At 32.5% G+C, this 13,411-nt stretch overlaps 1 protein-coding gene across 1 annotated transcript in view; it reads left to right on the top strand.

Annotated features, from left to right (window-relative positions):
- LOC127704345 (uncharacterized) overlaps window positions 1-13,411 on the top strand; it is a 148,769-nt gene that overhangs the window by 24,859 nt on the left and 110,499 nt on the right. The gene's annotated exons all lie outside the window — the stretch shown is intronic.

Raw genomic sequence — 13,411 nt, 5'->3', positions numbered from 1 at the left:
AATGCATACCTGTTATAATAATGGATATAAGTAGTAATTTCAACCTTAGCAACAAATTGGAAAAGTTGTTTGGTATTTAAAAGTATTTGTTAATAAAATAATGCATCTTTTATATTGGTAACACCATAGACATGATTCTTCCAAAAGATGACCTAAAATGGTGAAAATTGAATACTTTTGAAAGAACTCCTAATTTTTCCCATTGCATATTTCTGAATATAGCTTCTACCATATTTCAGAATAGCTCAACTTATTTTAAATCTTAAAACAATGACATCAGTTTTCGGAAACTACCCTTATCAAAATATGCATGATTTTTGATAATGACCCTTACATGTGTGTGAGTGTACACTTTTATAAATGATCAGGTCGTCTCGAATAGTTTGAAGAATAAAGCCTTTGAATAAACGAAAAATAGTTATATCAAAAACTTTGTTTAAACCGTTGTATACTGTGTAAATATGAGAGTAACAAAAATCTGTTTTGATGATATATTTTTTTTCGAAAGGAGATTTGAATTTAGAAAATAGTAAAATCGATCTTCTTTATGTATACTCTAGCCAACATTATGACACTGCTTCCAGGCGACAATACAGAAATGCTCCAAGTGATAATACAGTCGAAGTTATTTGCCAAGAAGCGACCGTACAGTGGCAAATGTTACAGCATCGTATATAACTATTCTGTCACGATTTACAGCTATTCGCAATTATATATAAATAAGAAGATGTGGTATGAGTGCCAATGAGACAACTATCCATCCAAGTCACAATGTGAAAAAAATATGCATGTTGATGTTAAATTTGAGGAAAATCTATATTGTAATTATTAATTTTTGATATAAAGTTGAACATTTTTGAAAGAAAAAATTTCGTAAAGTTAAAATATAAGCAGAATGAACATAACATGACATAATTGTGGTCGGAGCTTTATTTCAATATTTTCCTCTTTTTTCTAGCCTTAAGAATGTTTTCTGCAACTCAGAATTATAAAATATAAATGACGTGTCGTATGCATTAAAAGTAAACATCCAGTGCTAATAGTGATAAAACAATCAACTGCATTTTTTTTGCAAATGTTGGAGTCTCGCTTGAAAGTCTCCAGGATGACCATAACATTAATAAAACGTACACGTCCGTTCCCACACTGTAATCTAGCAAATAGAGGGTATGGTCGGTTTCAAAAATTAATAAGGCTGATAACCTTTTTGCAAATCACATTTTTCTGGATTTTGATGTGAAATCAAATGAAAATTCTTCTTCAAGGTAAAGATCCGGATTCAAAGTTTTATGTGCGCGAAATTTAATTCAGGCGGTTTTTTTTTTATTATTCTATATTCATGATATTCTACAGGCTTGGAAAAAAGATTTCTCTCAATTCAAACAAAATTTTAATTTTCTGAAAAACACAATACATATATAACATTTTCATATCTTTGAACTGCCCGAGTATGCCGTATATTTTTTTTAACGGTATAAATTTTACTGCACCAGATGCGTATTTCAACCATTAATGTCTTTTCAGCAATGCTCGAGACCGAAATATTTGAAAACGTAAACATAATAAAAACGTTGAAGAGCTGATTAAACCAAAGAGGACCCCAAGTATAATCAACTCAGGACAATTATTCAAGATGAAAAGGTTTGCTTGTACTCAGACAACATTTTGGATGTAAATACGGGTATATTTGTCCATACCTTTATGCTTAATCCAAAAAACTACAACAAAAGAAGCGATGTAATTACCTGAATTACGAGAACGGAAATAACATCTCACATAATTTGAAGAGGTGTTTCAACCAGAAAGGTAAACAAGTAAAACGATCACGAGATATTTTACTATCTATAATCTACTTGCAATAAATATAAACGTTTGTTGCTCATGTTGTTTGAATGCTTCAAATGATGTTAACAGATAAAAAAAAATTGTGGACATTAAGGGAAAATGATATATCAAGCTTTTTTTTTACACATTTCTCTGATAACATTTTTTAAAAACATTTTGAATTAAAAAAACGCTAAAATTAATGAAGGTCTGAATGGGGGAGAGGGTGATCTTCATTTCTGTATTATTTAATTTTTGTCCATTTTCTCTTATCTAGAATTTTTTGCCCGTTATTATGTTTTTTGTTTAATTTGTAAGCCCATTTTTCTCTCTCCCTTTTATTTGTTCTTCCGTAAACCCAATCCAGACCCTTATCAAAAAACGATATTTATAGTTTTTTTTATATTTTGAAAGAGAGTTCACATTGTAAATACTTTAAATCTCCTTTTAATCATATCAAGTAATTCCAAAATTTAATTGAAAAGGACAAAAGTCACAGTTCACATTTAGTGATACTTGTATTTGCTGTTTCAATTTTAAATATGGGTGTTGTTTTGTACACTTTTTATGCGTAAATATAAAAAAAAATATGTATTTTGTTATTGTACAGTATCGTTTTGTTTGTTTTTCAAAACGACCCAGCGTTTAAGAAATTCGTTGACTAATATCTAGCCTTTCTATATATATATATATATAAGAAGATGTGTTATGAGTGACAATTAGACAACTTTCAATCCAAGTAACTATGTATAAAAAGTCAACAATTATAGGTCAAAAAACGGCCTTGAAGACGGAGGCTCACACCAAACAGCAAGCTATAAAGGGCATAAAATTGACTAATGTAAAACAATACAAATAGGAAAACCAACGTTCTAATCTATATGAAAAACGAGAAACGAGAAACACAAATGAACCACACCAACAAACTACAACCACTGAACAATAGGCTCCTGACTATATATTTGTATTTTGTCCTTGACATATTTAGATTCAGATAATTTTGTTTATCATAATAAGGTTAAACAGATCAAAATTTGAGTAAAAGAATCGTCTTTTAAGGCACTGACCATTTACCTTTTGTAGGGCAAAACAATTTTCGACTTAAAAACCCAACAAAACTATTTCTTTAAAAAATTACAAGAACTAGAACATTGTTTTTCACTCGATGTTGCATTTATTTTATCCCTTATTTTGAATGGAAACAAATATATTTTTTGATTTTTGATTAAACAATTCATTAAAAAAAATACCCCCTCCTTCTCCCACACACACAAAATATGAAGGACTGATGCCAAAATAAAAGATCCCAAAATCATAAGAAAAAAAATTAATTTGCATGCCACATTCTCATGACTTCTGTATGTGAACAAATCTTTCCTGTCCCTCATAACGAATACTACGAATTAAACTTATCACTGGGTGTGTACTTATATGAGCAACACACGACGTGTGCCACATGTATATCAGGATCTGTTTACCCTTCCGGAACACCTGAGATCACCCCCAGGTTTGGCTGGGTTCTTGTAGCTCAGTCTTTAGTTATCTATGTTGTGTTTTATGTACTGTTGTTTGTCTCTTCGTCGTTTTCCGTTTTTTTTTTGGTCATGACGTTGTCAGTTTATTTTCGACTTATTAGTTTGAATGTTCTTTTGGTAACATTCGCGTCTATTTTCTAATTACTATAGACGTCGTGTTAAAATGAGGTTGAATCAAAGTGTTACAGTAATAAGAAGACCAGAATGACTAGGCTGAAGCGAAAGTGAAACTAATCTGAGCTGTATCAGGAATGACAGCATTATTTCCAAGGTCTGGTTAGATTGTTTGCCAAAGACATGATATTTGCTCAAGAATTCTAATTACTATAAACAGAAAACGACCTAGGCGGAGTCTTGGTCTGGGTATGAAAATTAATGGTTAAAGTAACTTTATCAAATCTTTGTTGAACCTGCCAGTTCTTTTTAGTTCAGAAGAGCAAACGTATTATTATCATTTGGTCTTGTTTGGTAAATAGTAGAAGATGGATTAAAAGATTTAAGGATGCCATTAATATTCGTATAGTCCCACCGCATTTTGTTTTTGAACGGGTTGTGCTATATAGTCTTCGTTCGTTATCTGTACTGTCTTTTGTGTATTTATGATTACAATTTAGAATTAAAACGGAGAATGTGTCAAAAAGACACCAACCCGACCAAAGAGCAGAAAACAACTCAAGGCCACCAATGGGTCCAACTGTTTTCGTGTGAATGAGTTAGTTGCAGGTAGTAGGTATTTTTTTTTTTGTAGTTTTCGTTGGTGTCAAATATTTTAAATGTGAAAGAAAGCATACGCTAATAAAGTGTCGAGTGTGAAGGCGTCGTTTCCAAATGTGAGGAAGTGAATCTGAATGCGTGAGATACAGAGTATTTGCGTGCGCGAAATAAATTGTACGAGAATACGTATGCGTGACAGAATGTCAGAATGTGTTTGTGTGAGTGATTGCGTTTATTTTAGAGTGTGTTTTCATACGTGTTAGAGAGTGTGATAATGTGCGAGAGAGGGAAAGAGTTTATGTGTTAGAGAAAGAGAAAAAATGTGTACAGAAAGTAAAAGGTTTGGTAAGTGTGTGTTTACTAGAAGAATGGGACAGATAACATGAGATAGTGTGAGCAAGTGCGGCTTGACGGTTGAGACTGGATTGATTACTATTCGTGGAATACCAATTTTCGTTGATTTAGTTGGTACAAATGAACCACGAATTAAGATATTCAACGAATAACAAATTCTCTATAGGTTTGTATGCAGACTTTGACAAAACCATGGAATCAAATATCCACGAAAAAGCAAGTTTTCCTCAGTCCACGAAAATTGGTACCAAGAAAATAAATGCATCCACAGTATACTGGGTTCATCGTTGAATATTGTCCTTCTTCACCCATTTGACTACGTCCTTGCCCGCGTTGTAAACGTTTAAACAATTATCTCCTATAAATCAACTAGATCAATTTAATCTTAACGGTACGTAGTGTATAAAGGTGTTTCAGAAATACAAATCAATGAACAATACTTCCAGGGATACCTGTAAAAGAAAACACAAAGTAAAGGTAACATATTCGTAATATTAAAAACCATCATAGGGAAAAACGTACACGATAATAATTTTCCAGAATGTCAAAATTTACATACTTTCTGTTTCCATAACAAAATACCGGATGACTTCATGTAGTTATTATTGCCCTTAAATGACAACTTTTGACAAATTAGATAATAGACAGACAGAAAATACAAAAGTTATCTGCAATATGGATTGCCCTATAATGATTTATTTTCTTACTCATTTTATCGTTTGCAACTAGCCCTATTGTCAGTTCGTTCTTAGGAAAGTATTCCCAGTCACGAAACATTATAAAGTGCGTATAATAAGAAGGAAGTTTGAATATATTATTAATGAACCGTATTATTGTAGTCGCAGTACTGCTCGTACAAGTCTAATACAATTCCCTGTACAATTACTATATAGCATATATGATTGTAAAATAGATATAAAGAATGTTGATTGACAATTCTATACTTTTATGAAATCATTTGATCTATCCAATTATGACATGGCTTCCTGTACTATTAAATCTTTTAGAGCACAAATAATTCTCACTTTAACAAGTTAACTTTATACCGATATTTTTTTTTTGTCATTAATGTATGATCACCATAGACCTTCCTCCGACGGGCAGAAAAACCCTCGCCAAAGAAGAACGTCCATATGGCTGTGCGGCATGTACAAGTTTGCAGCCACGTACGGTGAGAATGGGGACGTTAAATCCGATGCCACGTGTAAAGAGAGTGCCACGTTTTGTAACAACTCTTTGAGGGGGCCGTAGGTAGCCTGTTTAAATGTCTTTTTGATCTAGTTAAGCCATTTCAATTGATATTTTATAGTGTGTCTTTTTATGTTGTAATCTTACAATACTGTCTCAAGTAAGGGTGATGGTTAGCGCCTGTTAAAACGTATAAACCCGCTGCTTTTTTATGCACCTGTCCTAAGTCAGGAGCCTGTTGTTCAGTGGTTGTCGTTTGCTTGTGTGGTTCATAGGTGTTTCTTGTTTCTCGTGTTTTATATAGATCAGACCGTTGGTTTTCCTGTTTCAATTGTTTTACACTAGTCATTTTGGTGTCCTTTATAGCTTGCTTATTCGGTGTTAGCCACGGCTCCGTATTGAAGGTCGTACTTTGACCTATAATTGTTAACTTTTTATACATTGTGACTTGGATGGAGAGTTGCCTCATTGGCACTCATACCATTCTTCTTATTTATGTTGAAAGGTTAAATTTCTGTTCCTATTCAATATACCCTCATTTTCTCGTTGCAGTCCAAATTGTCCCTACAACCTTCATCCCGGACGCCCTCCTTTACATGTTCCTATTTGTTAATAATTTGTTTTCGTCCTGAACATGAATGAAATATTTGCCAGTGGACGTTAAGCAATCAACAAACAATCAATGTGGCTCCCAAAGAATTCTTTATAAAAATGAGACCATTCAGCACAAATATAGAAAGCGCTGGTGCATTAAAATCCAGTTAGTTAAAAAAATGTCTTAGGAAACCATTATTAAATCTTTCAGACATATCTTTCAGCAATCGACAATTTATCGTTTTCACCATACTAATTTTTCCTTTATCATTAGTCAAGTATCTCTGATGAGTTTTATTTTACTAATTCTTTTATACCGAAAAAAAACTGGTTGTCCTTTCGATTGGGAGAAAAGCATAAAAATAAAATATAGGCATATGACAGCAAACAGATAGAATAAAACAAGTATATGAATTCAAATTACAGCTACTACAAGTATATATATCAAATACATTGAAAGGTATATATTTAATTTATGGATAAAATCCCTAGGCAAAACCTTTTTTCGAGTTTCAATTCGGAGGAAATAAGGATTTCACTAAAGTGTAATATGAGTTATTTGAATCATATCACTTAATTCATTCTTAACAGCAAAATGCACCATTTGGTTGTTTATAGCATAAAAAACGCTTATTTATAGAATAACTAATAAAAGAATTCAAATAGAGAAAAATATTCAACGAGTGACGGAACAACAAATTAATTCACGAATGCGCGTAGCGAATGAGTTAATTATCAGTGTTGTTCGGTCACGAGTTGAATATCTTACGATATTTGAATTCTTTGATTAGTTATTCTTTTTATTACATTGACAATGGGATATTTAGTAGAATTAGAGAAAAAATGAAGGAACTATCAGTTGGAAAGCAAGTTCTTGGATACGTCCGTTGTCGTCAAGCTCTATCAGCAACAATAGCAGGGGGGATTAATTAGGTGGCGCTACAGTCGTCGGTGACGTAAAAAAGTCCGCGAAATCAATCGGTTAAAACATCGTCATTCAAACTATATTTTTCAACTTGTCATGCTTTTATTATAATTGATTTTTAAAGTTTGTAGGTTTTGTGAACAATATAGTTTCAATACGACATAGAAAAATTGTCGAAAATAACTTTTATTTGCTATTACTTTATCCTGTCCGTTCTAAAAATTATCAGCCATTTTTTTTGTGTTCGCCAAAAACATCGAATTTAAATAACTTGACGTTTGCGTATCCAGATACGGAAAAGAACGTTAAAAATTTTAAATGAAACCGGGTAACCTATTTCAAATTTCTTCACAATTTTGAAGCCATCATTTTTTACTCTAATACAACAATTTTAGTGACCACCAGTCATGTCAATTTGTAGCAGGTTTTGGCTTCGTTTCTAGTTTAAAACAGTGAATGTTCAACTTCTTTTCATTGTACCTGTTTCCAAGTACTCTAAAATACTTATCTTGTTAGAGATATGAATGAAATTATGATTAAAAATTCTTGTTTTTCACAATTCCATACGATACCTTCATTTTAAGGTAGCTAATACCCTTTTTGATCCCCTACACAAGTTGACCGTGACATTGTTTTCTTTTTCAACATACGTCACATAACGTTAACAATATATGTGTCAGGGTCATGTGCATAGTGAAAATTTACACATTGGAAAAGTGATACAAATATCATCTTTATTGAGTTTGAAAATTGAGTTTCATTCATACTGGAAACAAATCTGACAAATTAATGATAGCCTATGGATGGACAAAAACACAAAAAAATAGCAAGAGAAAATGCATTGCAATGAAATTTCTGGAGGAGAAAACCTATGAAAAAGGAAATGAAGGTCAGTTAATTACACTTATAAGTTAAAAACCTTACTTATCTGATTATCTATTTACTAAATAAGCCACACTAATAAGTGCAAAAAACTAACTTATCAAGTCAAACACGAACTTTAATTCATAGAGATGGTTTCTTACAAAATTGTATTTATTCTAATCCAAATGGCAAATTCTTGTCAAATTTTACAATCATTAAGTAAAAGGCACAAGATTTGTCCCGGTCATTTGTGATATAAATATCCAATTATTAAGGTAAAAGTATACAATATATACAATGTTTATAAATATTTATACCAGCTGATACAGATACAGCAACCTGAAGAGTAGAAGCCAATTTTATTTTTTTCAAAAATTTTACTTTTATAATCTAAAATACACTGAGAAATTTGGCAAGAGCTACTAGCTGTGCTAACTTATCTAATAATTGAATTTTACAATAATAATGATTTTAAAATTCAAAATTATGTCACTTATAATTCTAAGTATTATTTTTTACAGAATTTCTGTCAATGTTTTTGTTAAATTTATCCTTTTTGTGTAGGATATCTTGTAGGCAGTACTGTACTGTTCAACTAAGAAACATAGGATTGAGCTAAATTGAAGAAACTATTGGGACTCTTGGTCCAACTTTTTAGATTATAAAATATAAATGATCAGTATTTATTATTTTTATTTCAGAAAGATTATTTAAATTGTATGAAGTATGTTTTATTGCATTAAACATTGTTTAATAAATGTAATTAAACAAATTTCTACTAGGAGTGATCCAATATCCCATTATAAAGATTACAAAGTAAATTTCAACCCAAAGAGCTAATTTAAATATCAATTCAGCTAGGTAGTAGTGATCCCATATCCCAGTATAAAATTACAAAGTAAATCTCACCAAGTTTCTAGGTGAATTGCTTAATTTTTATCAATTTTTTTTCTTTTAATTTTTAACTATAATCCTTCTGTAACGGGAGTGGAGTTTCCACTGGCTTCGTTTTCCCGTTGTCTACCCAAGTTCTGGGATATTAGACAAACTATAAATCCACGTAAACATAAAGATGTTTATTTAAAAGACATATATGGTTGGATATAATTTACATATAATAATATGCAGTGGTGGCTAGTCTACGTGTCATTTTAAAGTTCCATATGTGCAAGCCAAACGGTATGAGCGTCTGCTCATTTCAAATCCTAAGTGTAGACTGCCCTGAACCCGGTGAGTGACGTCATACTTATAGTTTATAGGGACAACGAGCCCGGCCGGGCCGGAAGTCAGGCACGTGCAAGAAGCAGGAAGTCCCGACAAGAATAATTACATGGCCGGTCTCGGAAGAAAGAGTTACGGAACTATAAATAAAACTTACATTAACCAATTTCCCCAAATAAATAGAATAAATAACAGGTAAACAAAGTGACCACCATAACACTCCCCCTCTCTTAAGACATAATGTGCCCACACATTAGTCCTAAGATCGGTCAGGTATACTTACCGAAATTCCAAATACAGACACATATAGTTATCAACAAATTAATTTACTGTTAATGTCAATAAATAATTTGAAAAATAGTTCAAGATATTCAACGGTCTTTAACTAAATGTTCAAAAGTCACAAATACATCACGAGACATCATCACGGAGTAAGGAATCCAATTTTAAAGCTCGAGCGAAGCATCCAGGTACACATATTGTCCAAGGTTCCAGGAAGGTAAATATGGTAAAAGTCGTCCAGTAGATTTTCCAAATCTGTAAAGTAGTCCAAGTAAGTGTTCCCCAACATTTAATTCTATGTGGTTTAGTTACGTTCAAAGTTATCGGCAAAAAGGCCAATATAAATTTCAATGTTCCCTCATTGTGGCCAGCTATCCACGCACTGAAACAATTTCAGTTTTATCTCCCATATTCTGTCAGACACTGGAATACTTAAGAAGCACATTCTTCTTATAAAATCCTGACTCACCAAGAGTCTATAATACTGTAAATTCAGAAATTATTGCGTGCATTTATTATTGCGATTTTATCATTTTAGACTGAAATGCGATTTTAATTTTTTCGGTTTTGAGAAAAATCCTGTTTAATTCAAATAAAATATTTCAAAATGCGAGTTTAAATTATTGCGTTTACAACTCTGTCGCATTTTTCGCAATAATAAAAACCTCGCAATAATTTCTGAATTTACAGTAGTCTAAATACACAAGCATTGCACCACTTGATCGGGTGCCCCAATACGTATTTGTAAACGTCTCCGAAAGCATATAGCCCAAGGAATTAATATAAACATATAGAACACACATTTCTCTACTGGAATCCATACAAACTGATTGTTTGTTTATCAAATATTTTCAAAAATTAGTTAGTCATATAAAACAATTAGACTATATAATAAATCATCCCTTGTATTCCAGTAATCCCAAAACAATATCCTTAACCATGCAGACAGCATACCCATGGTGAACCAATAACTAGGTAGTAAAAATACATACGCAACAAGACTAACCAATAGTCCATACCCATCCTAGTGCCATTCTCTAGCACATAAGGTATTTCCAAATTTGCCTGTATGTACCACCGAAAGCATCTTCCCACAGCTAACATACTGAGTGTACTTTCTTCTATTTAGCAATAATCCAGCACTACTCGTACAAGACAACCCTATTCCAGCTGAATGACAACAAATGTCATTTTAATCCAAATTCTGGCAACATCCACAATTAATTTCTACATTTATTAACGTATCGCTTAACGACTGAAAATATTCAGTATTATTTTCCCTCCAAGTAACAACCCCACCAAACTGAAATTAATTCAGTCTATTTCCAAAAGACCAAAGTAAAAATGATCATCATGATGATGTTATATAAAACATATTCTAGTACAAAACTGTACTTTTAATCCGTTTTTTTAAGATTAATATAAACCGAACAAATTTTGCAGAATATAATCCATGATGGCACAATATAGCCTTTTACAAACGATATAACTTTGAAGTTTTGTGTATTGTTAATTCCCTCCTTTCCATGCAAGAAAACTAAATAATTGCTATAACATCCACACTGACAAGACATAGATGCAGACAAAAGTGACAGAAATGCAAGTACAAAATGTACTTTTTAATCAAAAACAATTTCAAGTATAATCAAACAATTTATTTGACTTTCCAAATCCAATTATGACAATAAACATAAAAACGTACCAATTAAACGGAACTAAGAAATAAAACAGTTTTTTCATAATTAGAACGACAATGAGTATTCCCTATTGGTACCTCCATACACACATTCCTTAGATGTCATGTGTTTTGACGTCAAAAATATGACGTCATTTTGTAAACATGGCGTGATAAATCGCGGACTTCCGGAAAATTGAAAAGCCATACTTTGCTTTAAATTACAGTCAAATACAGCTATATTTTTAATTTTGATGCTGTGTACATGAGTACAAACATGATTTGTTTGTTTTTCCTGCTATACAAGAACTGCATTTTTACCATTTGTTCTTTGGAACGTGAACAAAAGGTTTACTTTGTGGTCCAAATTTAAGTTTCCCTGGTGGATTTCTAATTTCAATTTCTGAAGGTAAGCCACCTTTTATTATATTATTGTACAAACCAATATTTTATTCAGTACTGGTCATTGTAGGACCGGCACAAACAACGGAAATGATAAGAAGACGAACAATAAACTGTTCGATTTTGACTCCTAGGGATACAAAAATCCCTTTTATTCCAGCCATATTGCAGAAATAATGTACAAACAATACGTTTGTTTTGATTATTGTCCTAAAATATATCCCGGACGAGCCCCCAATGTAACGGGAGTGGAGTTTCCACTGGCTTCGTTTTCCCGTTGTCTACCCAAGTTCTGGGATATTAGACAAACTATAAATCCACGTAAACATAAAGATGTTTATTTAAAAGACATATATGGTTGGATATAATTTACATATAATAAATATACAGTGGTGGCTAGTCTACTTGTCATTTTAAAGTTCCATATGTGCAATCCAAACGGTATGAGCGTCTGCTCATTTCAAATCCTAAGTGTAAACTGCCCTGAACCCGGTGAGTGACGTCATACTTATAGTTCCTAGAGACAACGAGCCCGGCCAGGCCGGAAGTCAATCACGTGCAAGAAGCAGGAAGTCCCGACAAGAATAATTACATGGCCGGTCTCGGAAGAAAGAGTTACGGAACTATAAATAATACTAACATTAACCAATTTCCCCAAATAAATAGAACAAATAACAAGTAAACAAAGTGACCACCATTACACTTCTCTGAAAAGTAGGGAAGTATCTCTTCTTAATATTATAATAATATAGTTGTAAATCAAATTTCTTTTAGTTTCTTCTTTATTTTTGTAAAGTAAACTCCTTTTTATTCATTTTGCTGGGTTTTTATTTTTGACCGCTGATATCAAGGGGAGATAACTACTTGCACAAATAGGACAAAAAACCACCGCCTCGAGTTGAAAATAACTTGACGTTTGCGTATCCAAAACTCTATTGCCTAGATATTCATATCGAGTGTTTGTCTTAATGAGATGCTTTATTAGATTTAAATTCAGCCCATCATTTTTAGTTTCCTCGAAAATATTTAGATTTTTCGATCAGGAGACTTTACAATTTTCACACAAACTTCATGTTTGAAGATGAAATGAAGAAAAAAAGGACTTTTAGTTGATGCGTAAGTTTTGACGAGTTAAAACTATTTATATTCAAGATTATTTTGATCAATAAGTTTTTATCATGACAGTGGTGTTTTAGTGAGTAAAAATGAGATTTGTTTCATGCGTAGTTTTGCTGAATTTTCACGGTCACGTGACTCTATTGTTGCTGATAGACTTGGGGTCAAACCGTGACCTGCTTTCCAACTGTATATCTTTGTCTACTCATTCACAATTGCTTTTATGCAACGTCATCGACAACGTCTTGACAACACCTATTGTTGTATGACGTCAGAGGAGTGAAATAACCGAGTTTATTTCACATGTAAAATTATTGATTTTATTTCACTGAGAAATCACGATAATTCATTGCAAGCAATGTAATAATACTTGATTAATCGAATTTGTACCGTGTTTTGTGTGTGTTTTATACCCATTTTTTTATAACTTAATGCTACATGATATCTTTAAGTTTCGTTAATTCCTAATAAAAGTATTGCATGGTAAGGTTGGGGGTCAGGGTAAGAATTAATGCGAAAATCACTGCAAACTACAAAGCGAATGTTTCCCAACAGGGTACTGTATTTACCCCGTATAATTTTTTTGATTGGTGTTTCGCCACTTTCAGCACTATTGTGCTACTTCATGACGGTCAGTTTTAATTGGTGGAGGAAGCCGGAGTGTCAGGAGAGAACCACGACCTTCCGTAGGAAAACTGACAATCATAGTCAATTAAG

The sequence above is a fragment of the Mytilus californianus genome, unplaced genomic scaffold, assembly GCF_021869535.1.
Source record: "Mytilus californianus isolate M0D057914Y unplaced genomic scaffold, xbMytCali1.0.p SCAF_6, whole genome shotgun sequence".
In the NCBI taxonomy this organism is placed as follows: Eukaryota; Metazoa; Mollusca; class Bivalvia; order Mytilida; family Mytilidae; genus Mytilus; species Mytilus californianus.
This window is presented reverse-complemented; position numbering and strand designations above follow the sequence as displayed.